General features: G+C 35.8%; 1 long non-coding RNA gene across 1 annotated transcript; it reads right to left on the bottom strand.

Moving 5' to 3' along the window:
• Window positions 1-705: 705 nt before the first annotated feature.
• LOC140229904 (uncharacterized) lies at window positions 706-3,324 on the bottom strand. Its single transcript, XR_011901339.1, has 3 exons — window positions 3,281-3,324; window positions 1,431-1,566; window positions 706-812 (listed from the first exon to the last, which is right to left on the bottom strand). It is a non-coding gene; the product is annotated as an uncharacterized lncRNA (long non-coding RNA).
• Window positions 3,325-11,584: the final 8,260 nt, after the last annotated feature.

An 11,584-nucleotide genomic window follows, 5' to 3' on the forward strand; every position in this document is an offset into this window, starting at 1 on the left:
ATATGCAGTACTGCATTCATTTAGCAAATCATGCATTAATTTTGCCCAATGAACGATCGACAGTCAAAAATTTGGTCAAGATGTCAAAGGCTTGACAAAATATTCCAACCTATTTGGGGTTTACATTTTACATGTATTATTGCTTACCTCCCGTATTTCCTTTCGAAATAGAGTACAGGATGCACAGATTAGAAGTTGGTAGTCAGGACATCTGTCTCTTTTTTTTTCTGTCTTGTCCGTAGTTGGCTGTGGTTTGCAGGGTCGATTTTGTCCACTTTGTGCTAATTCTGGTCGAAAATATAATTAACAAAAACTTAAATAATTTATCATTTTTATGAGTGAAACAGGATACTTATACTGCAACAAAAAACAAACACATTCATTATGAATTAGAATTAATCATCACGATCTCATGAATTCCTTAGTATGAGATTTTGGATCTTCAGGTCACTGTCAACATTAATTTGTATTACATGTAATACATTAATCTTGTCATTGTTATTATCATCTTTGATGCTCTAAAGCCATATCTTACTGAAAATGAATTATATAGGATGGAAGTCATCTTGACACCTTTAATTCCTGTACACAAATATTTGATTTTATCATGCTCTCATTTGTATGTGGATTAGGATATGATTTCCTTGCATAAATCGGTTTGTATTCATGAGATAATATTCCTAATTTCAAATCGTTGACACTTACTTGTGAGCTGGAAAGGGCATTTACATCGCAGTCAAGACATCTTTCTATCTCCCCCTCACTCTAGTTGATGTGATCTCAAACTCAGCATGTCCATTTGTTGCTGACACCTCGATAAAAATAAAGAACAATACATCACAGCATATTACCCTTGCACCATACTTAACGCAACATAATAATAATGGAAAGTAAATTGATTTGAGACTACAGACGTATTTTCATCTGTGCACACATTAAACACTTGTGCCACGGCCATTTCCATTTGACATGGTTGAGAAATATTTCATTACATATAATATCTTACTTGATTACATTTATGTTTGATTTTTATATCATCTCCTCTTCAGTGGATAGAATACCATTCTTTCATATGATCCTCTACAATAGAACATGCAATGAATATACAAAAAAAAAACCGAGAATACACATTTGATCATAGATTTGCTCCCCTTTGTATATAAATGGAGATATAAAATTCTTCTCCTCTCTTTGTTTGCAAAGTACTTGTACATTGTATTGTAATGCAACTGTCAAAGTGAAAACATGCTTGTTTCAACTTATTCAAATGGAATAGGAATACTTAATACTCAATGTATTTAGATTTGTCATTATTTTCAACTGAGCACTTAACTGATACATTTGATAATGAAGCACTTAGTAACTTCGTATTTAAAAGATATTTGAAATTAGACCGCTATAATGTATTTCAGACATTTACCGTTTCTTACCTTCTGGTTGTTCTGCACTTTGTTGTAGGTAGAAAGAGTTCAGTCTTTACAATTAGATTTTGGCAAGTCAGGATATGTCTCTCTCTGGCGAAGTTTGAAGACAAGACTCAGTCTGTCCACTTGTTGGTACATCTAGCTGAAAACAGAAATCAACATGACTCAAATAATTTTTTTTTTCATCTTTAAAGCAGAGCATTATAAGCTAACAGTGAACAAAAAAAAAATGAAATTTGATTGTTTTGAAAAGGCATCTTGGCATTGACATAATTTTCTTTATTCCCCATGCAAATCAATTATAACAATAGATATATAATGTATCTCTTTTATTGAGATGCGATTTTTTTTTTTAGCTTTTTGAAAATTTAAAAAAGAAGAAGAAAGATATTAAGGTTTCAGTGAGTCGGTATAAATGATCCATTAAAAATGTAATATTTACATTTTTTTTTTTCAAATGAACCTTTATTCTATGAGACATTAACATAAGAAGTTGGTACTTTATATGAGTAAGGACATCTCTAAAGAGTTCCTTTTTGACTATCTACCTTATTTGTAAACTAGTAGAAGAGTACATGTAAATGATTCACAGATTAGGAGAGGTTGGCAGTCAGGACTAAACACTTTCTCTCTCTCTCTTTCGGGCATATTCGAATGGAAAGATCACTTGGTTGTACACTCACTTTTATAAAACACCTAGGCCTAAATCCTAGACTCTTTTTCTAAACCCATGTAGGTCTACAGTACCATAAAGAGTGGATCGAGTCAACCTCAGACCTCTGCTGTAGAGACTGCTAACGTTACAGCTAATTTTAGGATATTCTAATGTTAGATCAAGATAGAAATGTTGGATCTAAATAACGTGAACTTTTACTTAGATCAAAGTTAGCCTAACGTTAGATACATAATATATGCATAGATTTTAGAACCTCTAGATGTCTAAACTTAGGTCTAGCTAGGCCTTGTTAGCTGGGTCTTTACAACAAAACTGCCTAGTAGATATCTAGTAGGTTACTAGAATTAGAAACCTCTAACGTTAGGTAGAATCAGTGTCCCAGATCTTGACTAAGGTTAGATCCTATTCCTAATTCTAGACGCCAGCTATTTATACTTCAGACCCGCTAGATTTTATACAGGTCTAGTATTTGATTAGACTCTAGACTTCTGTATAGATTACAGTCCCTTGCCCTGGACCAGGCTCTAGCCCTACAAATACATCTAACGTTAGTAGTAGTGGGCCTGTACTGTCTACGTGACTACGTTATACAAAGTGTTCTGCTAATGTGCTAACGGTAAAGTTCATTGTGATTAGGGCCTAGCCCGATTGAATAATTGTTTTGGCATTAACAGGCGTAGGCTAGCCGTACATCTAACACTTTAGTAACAGTAACCCCAAACGATAGCTAATGTCGACAGTTAGAGAGAGTGTAACCGTATAGATTAGACCTAACGTTAGACGAGGATTCAGTCTAACTGCATGTGATGAGGCCATAGATTAGAAACCTCGATCGAACGAACAAGACACCTAAATCTAGACGTAGGCCTAGACCTATAAATATGTAGACCTCTTTTCGCACCGTGTCAAGACGTGCCTTGCGGAATATCGGTGTTCCACTAACAAGCACCGCCGGCACTGTCGGGTGGCGGCCCGGGGGTTGGTAGGCATGCACACGGGATCGGTGCGAAATACAGTCACAAGACATCGGCCTAACGTTAGATTCTACTAGCGCTTGAACCTTGATATTTACCAAGTCTCAGATCAAAGTTGTATATCTAACTGTTAGATCAAAACAGATTTTAAACATTCCATATGCAGTGCAATAAAGAACTATGTATTTATTTACTAATTTACTTACATTCAAAGGAAATATAGTCCCTTTTTCAGTCACCACGTTTCCAGCTCAACGACTGAAACATGCAGCAGCTAGCTCTAGTCCCGCGAGAGACTTTACCTACGCACGCACACGTATTCAGCATTTGCGCGCACACAAGCAGCGCGGGGCTACTGGAAAATGCTCGAAAATGCATTTTCTGAGTTCCTACATGTTCAGAGATTTTATTAAAAGTAAAAATTTCTTCAAGAAAACTAGAAATAATATTGACATATTCAATTAAAGAAGCATTTGTAGTTTTATAAAACATTAAATTACTTTTGGAATATCATCTAATTAGCTTGGAAAAACAAACTTTGCAGAACGTTAATTAATCTGTGAATATTATTTCGAGAAAACAACACCCAAACATTTGAGAGCCCCATATATGGCTGTACAAAATGACCTTTTAAAATGCTAAGGAAACACATTTAAATTGCAATTTCATGAAAAGGGACAACTGAAACTCAAGATCTTTCAAATATGAATTGAATGCAAGCAAAAAATAACAATCGTGATTTTTGACATGCTTCTGAATTTTGAGCTAAAAATTACATTTTTCGGCAAAAATACGCTTGACATCCGGCCGTACGCTATTCCTTAGTATTTTTGCAAGACTTTCATCATGAGAACGGAGCATTAACAAAAAATGCCGTCGAATCCTTATCTAGAGCCTTTTTTGAGGTTTGGCTGGTCTACTATATTTGGTGATACAGATATTCCATTTAATTTACTTCATACAAAAAAAAAAAAAAAGAACGGACATACATGCACGCACAGAAGAAATTCCATCATTGAAGAAGCAGTTATTTTTTGTTGACATTCAGATAACATGCTTTAGGTAAGGCTTGTTCACGAATAGCGTGAATAAAGACACAATCATAAATGATTGAAAATGCTTTGTATTTCAAACTATTGTAAGGCTTTAAAGTAGGATCAGCTCTCAATTACGGCAAAATAGATGGTTGCAATTTCTTCAGTGTCGGCCTTTTTATCGATGCAGTGCGAAGGCAGTCATTGGTAATAATCAAGATTCCAGTTATCATAACACCATAACGTTGATTTGTCGTATATGACAATCATTCAGTTTCAATATTTTGACATCTCGTAGCCATATTTTTTTGTTTTCAATTTCGGATGTAAAGGGACATAGAACCACTTCTAACCTGTCCTTTTCAGATGTTAGTGGAAAACATTGTTACGTAAATAGGCCTACACGACTTACGTAATGTAAAAAGAGATGATTTTTTGTTGTTGCTTTTTTTCTTTCTGCTCATTATATCAGCGGTCTCTTAAATGAAAGGATTCTAGGTTTGGATCCTACGATCCTAAGATTAATGCAATGTTAAAAAAAAATCGCTTAATAGCAAGAAAACAAACAAAACATGCCCTATTAATAAATCCGATGTACTTCATGGAACAGATTTACGATCAATCTTGATCTTACCTTTGATTCATGGAGTTCAACTTGATAAATCAGGCGCAAATTTAATCGCAGCCCTTTATGAAGCTGTTCTGAATTACATTCCCTATATCAAATCACTATTTTGTACATTATATTCAGTAATCTTGGACATCTCGAAGCAAATTTGCTGCATCCCTTGATAAAACAGCTTAAAATGGAGCTGAATAGAGCGATGTAAAAGACTATATACACATTATAATTATGTCGCTTTCCTTGCTCACAGAAATATTATGATGACGGGCTGATTCGTTGAGTGCACTGAAATGCTTAGCGTTTAGATTGATGTGAATTAATCTATACATAACATAAAATAACAAAAGAAACAACGTAGGCAACGAACATTCCCCACTTTTCCAAATATTTTTTATCAAACTTTGTTAGGATTATTTGGTGATATTGATATTCCATTTATTTTACTTTCTACAAAAAAAAAAGAACGGACATACATGCACGCAGAGAAGAAATTCGTCATTAAAGAAGCAGTTATTTTTTTAGTAATTTCTCAAGTTGACATTCAGATAACATGCTTTAGGTAAGGCTTGTTAACGAATAGCGTGAATAAAGACACAATCGTGACTGATTGAAAATGCTTTTTATTTCAAACTATTGTAAGGCTTCAAAATAGGATCAGCTGTCAATTACGGCAAAATAGATGCTTGCAATTTCTTCAGTGTTTGCGGCTTTATCGATGCAGTGGAAAAGCAGTCATTGGTGATAATCAAGATTTCATTCATTATACCACCATAACGTTGATTTGTCGTATATTACAATCATTCAGTTTCAATATTTTCACATCACGTAGCAATTTTGTTTTTCGTTCAATTTAAGATGTAAAGGGACATAGAACCACATCTAAACTGTCCTTTTCAGATGTTAGTGGAAAACATTTCACTGTATTACGTAAATAAGACTGCTAGTACACGACTTACCTCATTCAAAATGAGATAATTTTTTGCTTGTTGCCTTTTTTTCTTTCTGTTCATTGTATCAGCGGTCTCTTAAATGAAAGGATTCTAAGATTGGATCCTACGATCCTGAGATTAATGCAATGGCAAAAATTCGCTTGATCGCGAGGAAACAAACAAAATATGCCCTATAAATAAATCCGATGTACTTCATGGATTTATAAAGATCAATCTTGATCTTACCTTCGATTCATGGTGTTCAGCTTGATAAATCAGGCGCAAATTTAATCGCGACCCTAAGTGAAGCTGCTCTCTGAATTACCTTCCCTATATCATATCACTATTTTGTACATGTATTCAGTAACCTTGGACATCTCGAAGCAAATTTGCTGCATTTCTTGGTAAAACAGCTTTAAATGCTTTGGGGCTGAATAGAGCTATGTACAAGCTTTACATAATTTGTATAATCCCCTTCATTTAGCATTAATATAGTTTAATGAATGACACCATAATGTTTATAGGGCCGTTGATCTTTGGGATATGAATGTTTTACATTAAAGCAAAGGGAAGCATTTAACACGTGAACTGACCTAGAAGTGTGTCGATTGTGTGAAATATTGTGATCGTTTGCTTTTATCATAGTTATTCTATTGCTTGAAGATAAATGCTGACAGAAAATGCCTGTTTTTTTTTTCAAACAAAGAGGAAAGATACGGTCATACTCAGACATGTTTAGCTGAAAAATGAAAATAAAAACTCGATGACTTTCAGCAACAACGCTTACAAGCCCGTAATTAGGATAGATATCCTCTCTTACTTTTTTTTCATGTACAGTAAAACGCTTAGAAATATTCAGAATGAAAAAAGGAGCAAGACGATTATTATTTGTTTATCTTATGCAGTATAAATGGCATTTGACGCATGTTGACATTCAAAAAGAAGAAAGGAGCAATAGTATACAATTCAATTCTATATTTACATGTTGTATAAGATTCCTTTTTGAATATTAAACAAGTTCATTTACAAAAGTATTTTGTTGTTTGTCACCTCTGTGTGTTTAGTGTACAACTAAAATGTATATACATGGTTTGTATATGTATCTTTATCTTTTATCATTAACCTCCCGAAAGACGACTACACGTTTGATTAATGTTATGATTTCGTGAGCAGGAGAATACCTGCCAAAATTCATATAATTACACATGTACAAAGGAGTTTAATTCTCCGTAAGTGCAACTGCTGTATAAAACACATTCTTGCCTTTTATTTCATCTACCTACTTTTGTTTGTCTCATATCATGTAGTTACGGTGCATGGAATTAATTTTTTTTTTCCCCGAAATGTCAAACCATTTATGCTTGGAGACGAAAAGTTGAGCATGTCTCGCTAGGTACCTCCTTAGTTAAATATTCGACCAATTCTAGTGCATCGTACTAGCTTTAATACGAAATTAACACGTCATATTGCTTATGTTGTCTGTACTAACAAAAAAATCACATTTTAAAAGCATATGAGATATAATGGATAAGTTCAAAGATTATGTGTGGCTTGAGTCAATGGAGCAATATCGAAGGAACACAACAATTTGAAAAAAAGCGAACAATCGGTTTCAAAAGTTATGCATTTTTGAAGTTTCAGTGCTGCCTTCGCTGGATGAAAATATCAAAGCTGGTTCTCGTTGTAACGAAGTCTTTTGATTGGCAATTTTCTTTTGTTGTATTGAAATTTCGTTATAAGAGATACACAATAAAAAGACATGGAGCGGATAACGTCTCGGCTTGAATTTTTAGTTCGTTGTAACCGGAATTTCGTTGTAATCGTGCTTGATATACGGAGTTAACTGTACTAATGTTTGTAATGTCACTTTAATATATGGAGAACGATATTAGCAAGTTATAAAGAAAACTCCATAGAATGTTATTCTTTTTAATGAAAAATACACAATTTGTCGAATTTTATTGACCAATGAAGAGGGTAACCCCCCCCCCCTCTGAAAGGGGAAAGTCAAATTGATGCTCTTTTATTTTGCTATGAATGTGAAGATATGAAGAGTTGTTCCCAAAAACCGATGTCAATTTTGTAAAGAATTTGACGTGCAAAATAATACATTTTAAATGTTATATTGGTCACTACATATAAAGATACAGTTTTGAAGTTATGGTCAAAAGAAGTAAATTTTTCTTATTATTCTCTGTATTTTTCTTCACCTTTAATCGCAAATATCTCCATTTTGAAAATATGGACTTATCGGTTTTTGCGAACAAACTCTTCATTTGCTGAATTTTCGTCAAATTCTCTTTGTGTTGTTCTTTATCTATGACATCTAAGACTGTAGTAGTCTTTTCATCCAGCAATGACTACACATGATCTTTAAAAAAAAAAATCTTGATTCTTTAACGGATAGTCCTATTTTCATCAAACTGTCACAGATGTGTTCTGCTAATATTGCTGCATATACATAATCCTCCCATATATTTGAGTAAACTTGTCCTTTCATACTTTGATGGCGTATGATTAGATTGTTGCCTTCTTCGACTCAGTGATTAGGAGAGGGAATCTCCTGGGATTAAAGTTCCAAACAATCAAATCACACAACAAAACAAACGAAATGTGCAAAATATATAGATGTTTGAGTAAATGGACATGATTGTTATATGCCACAAGTGCAAATACCAATGTCTCGTCAATTGACCTCTTCTTGCTTGTTGTTGCGTTTATTACTTTCTTCACTCATTCTGTCTATATTTTGAGATATTCATTAATATTTAGCAGCGTTAAAGTCGTGACGGTATGAATAAAATGTACCAGTATGTGTTTTAAGGTGGAGTTACACAAGTTACATTAGGTATTATAAAGGCAAGAGTCCCATTTAAAGATACACGAAGTTTGCATAATGAAGAAACTACAAAGAATATACGAAAGAACAAAAACACATCCACACAATTGATGGCAGAGTAGAATAGTAAAATTCATAGTGGAATTTCTCCTGAATACACCCTGGCCATTGTCAAGGACCATGTCCTGGGCATTCAAACCATACTCTCCTATACACATCAATAATTGATTGGCCCTTGTGCAGAGTTAAAGTTTTAAACAGGGGTTGAAAAAGAGCAGTATCTGAACCCTAACATAAAACTTAATTTTGCATTTCCTAAAACTGATATATGCTTCGGTTTTTAGATTACCTAAAAAAAAATCCCACTGTTCAGCTATTGCTCACATCAATGTCAGCGTTCTCTGATACATAGATTTTGGAGTTAATGTGTAAAGAATCAAAGTGGGAAATATTTTGTAACACCTTGTACATGTTTGATACTCGAAGAATGATACTATTGCATTGAACATTCATTAGAGAGTTCCCCGATGCTCTACATGTATTGAATATTATAGTATTTTGGAAACCATGGTTTGGAGTCAGGAGCACTCATAGTGCCTTTTGATCAAAGAAATGCAGTTTCATTGTGAATCAGTTTCAGAATCTGAGTATTTTGAATCAGTTTCAGAATCCGAGTTTTGTGAATCAGTTCCCTCAGAATTCGAGTTTTGTGAATCAGTTCCATCAGAATCCGAGTTTTGTGAATCAGTTCCATCAGAATCCAAGTTTTGTGAATCAGTTCCATCGTCCGAGTCTATCAGAGTTCCTATGTCTGGAACCATGGTCTCTCCTTCGATTTTCTCACAAATCGTCTTGGGGAGCACCCCGTGGTATGGAATTCTGTTCTGGAGGATAGTCCGTGATGCCATTTCTTCCAAAGTTAGGAGACTGGACGTGGGATTAAGCAAGTCAACAAGCTCCTTGCTGGCGTCATCATCCAAACGAAAACTACTATTTTGCATCACTTTGTTGAGGGCAGTACAGTAATCATCATTTCTCTGGTTTACGGGGCAGCCATGGCGTATCACGATCCTTGCCAAGTCAACAATGACAGACATGTCACTCGCTGCCGATGCCGAGTACGCCAGCAAATGAAGCATCGTATTGTTTTCGTCGTCCACGTATGTGATATCATCGTACCAGAACAGCTTGCACATAACACGTTTTAAACGATATAGTGATGAACTTGCTACTGGGTGATACCACCATTCATGTCTATCGACCAGTGCTTCCGCTAGTTCTTCCATAATGAGATATGTAACTGATTTAGCTGTGCGTTCGATACTGTCTGAAGTAGAGCAGTTGCATGCGGTGCGAACTTTAGAAATGACTATTTGTGCTGTCTTTATCATGGATTCACGTAGAGAAAGATCGGAAGAATAGAGTGCAAAACGAAAAAGTAGCCTCCCATTGCTTTGAAGCAACTGTGGACCGTGTTCAATCAGACAAGACTTGCTGACATGTTGAATGACATCGCGATATCCATTGACAACCTCGCACCCATGTGATACGGCGTCTGGATCCATAGCATAATAGAATAATGGAGATGTTCTACTCATAACCGTTCCAAGCACTGCCTTAGATTGTGATTCGCATGACAGCAGATGCTTAAATATACTGCGGCCTGTGGTCTTACGATCGCGCAAAAAGGAACAAGCATAGTTGGCCAAACGCGTGAAAAAATATTTCCCCTTAGGCCCTTCTGGTATAATTCTATCCCCAATGAGAATCCAATAGATTTCCAAGCCATCTTTGATACGCATGAGAACACACGCGTCAATAAATGAATCCAAGCGAGGTTCTGGATAATGAAAAAGTGCTACGAGCTCAGGGTCTTTTCTACCTTCTGGAGGATGGTAGCCCCGGGAAACAATTTCGCACAGTGTATCGAAAGACCTGCTTCTCTGTCCGTCCAAGCATTGTGACAAGCCAAGCATTTCTAAAGCTATAATCTTGTCTGCTTCTGCTATTTCAATATCACTGCCCTGATAAGATATAAAGAATTCAACCAGAGAATCTAAAGGTGAAAGTGCTGCTAACTGGAGTGGAGTTAGTCCTGCTTCATTTTTCCTGAAAGTCGCACCATGTTGCAAAAGTGTCTGTACGATCTTTACTCTGGTTTCGTGTGCAATATTCTGCTGTGAGTGCTTCTCTTTCCTGCAGATCACATGTCAAGACGTGTCGCCATTCTTGGGAGAGGAGATATTTGGGTTTGCACCATTCTCTATCAGAAACCTGACAATGTCTTCCTGGCCATTTCCACATGCTATCATCAGAGCAGTCATTCCGTCAGAATCAGCGACATTTATGTCTGTCTCATTGGTTTGACGGGCCAAAAAGTTTCGGATGTTCTCAATGCCTTTTAGCTCACCCTTTGACATTGCCGTTGCCAAAGAGGACGTCGTCTCCTCACTTGTTTCAATAAACAAAAATCTAATGGACTCCATCCCTTGCGACACAATTCTTTTCACAACATGTTGTGTCTGTCACAGCTGCAAGAATGAACAATTTGCATTGTCTTATTTTTCGGGTATTGAATGACAGTAAATTACATGGTAACCTGATAGCAGAGACACGTCAGAAAACAGAGATAACTGAGGTAATTGAAACGTCTTAGACTGACGTCAAAATGTCATGTCACGTCAGCGCTGTCGTCAGAAGGACGTCGCAAACTGACAAAAATACGTCATTTTGCTCAAATGGAAGACGTAAAAAAGAAAGTCACATTTTGACGTCAGAAAGGCGTCTATGTACGACCAACTAGACCTCAGACAGACGTCACAAATTATGACATCTCTTTTACGTCTTCCATTTGAGCAAAATGACGTATCATTGTCGACAGTTTACGACGTCCTTCAAACGAAAGCGCTGACATGAAATGACATGACATTTTGATGTCAGTCTAAGACGTTTGAATGGCCTCAATTATCTGTGTTTATTTATATCGTTTAGAATAACGTCATAAACACCGTTTACACGTCAATCAAAATCCCTTTTAACATGTCTTGAGACAAAGAAAAAAAAAGACGTCTTAAAGACGTCAC

This window comes from Diadema setosum, chromosome 6 (assembly GCF_964275005.1).
Source record: "Diadema setosum chromosome 6, eeDiaSeto1, whole genome shotgun sequence".
NCBI classification, from domain to species: Eukaryota; Metazoa; Echinodermata; class Echinoidea; order Diadematoida; family Diadematidae; genus Diadema; species Diadema setosum.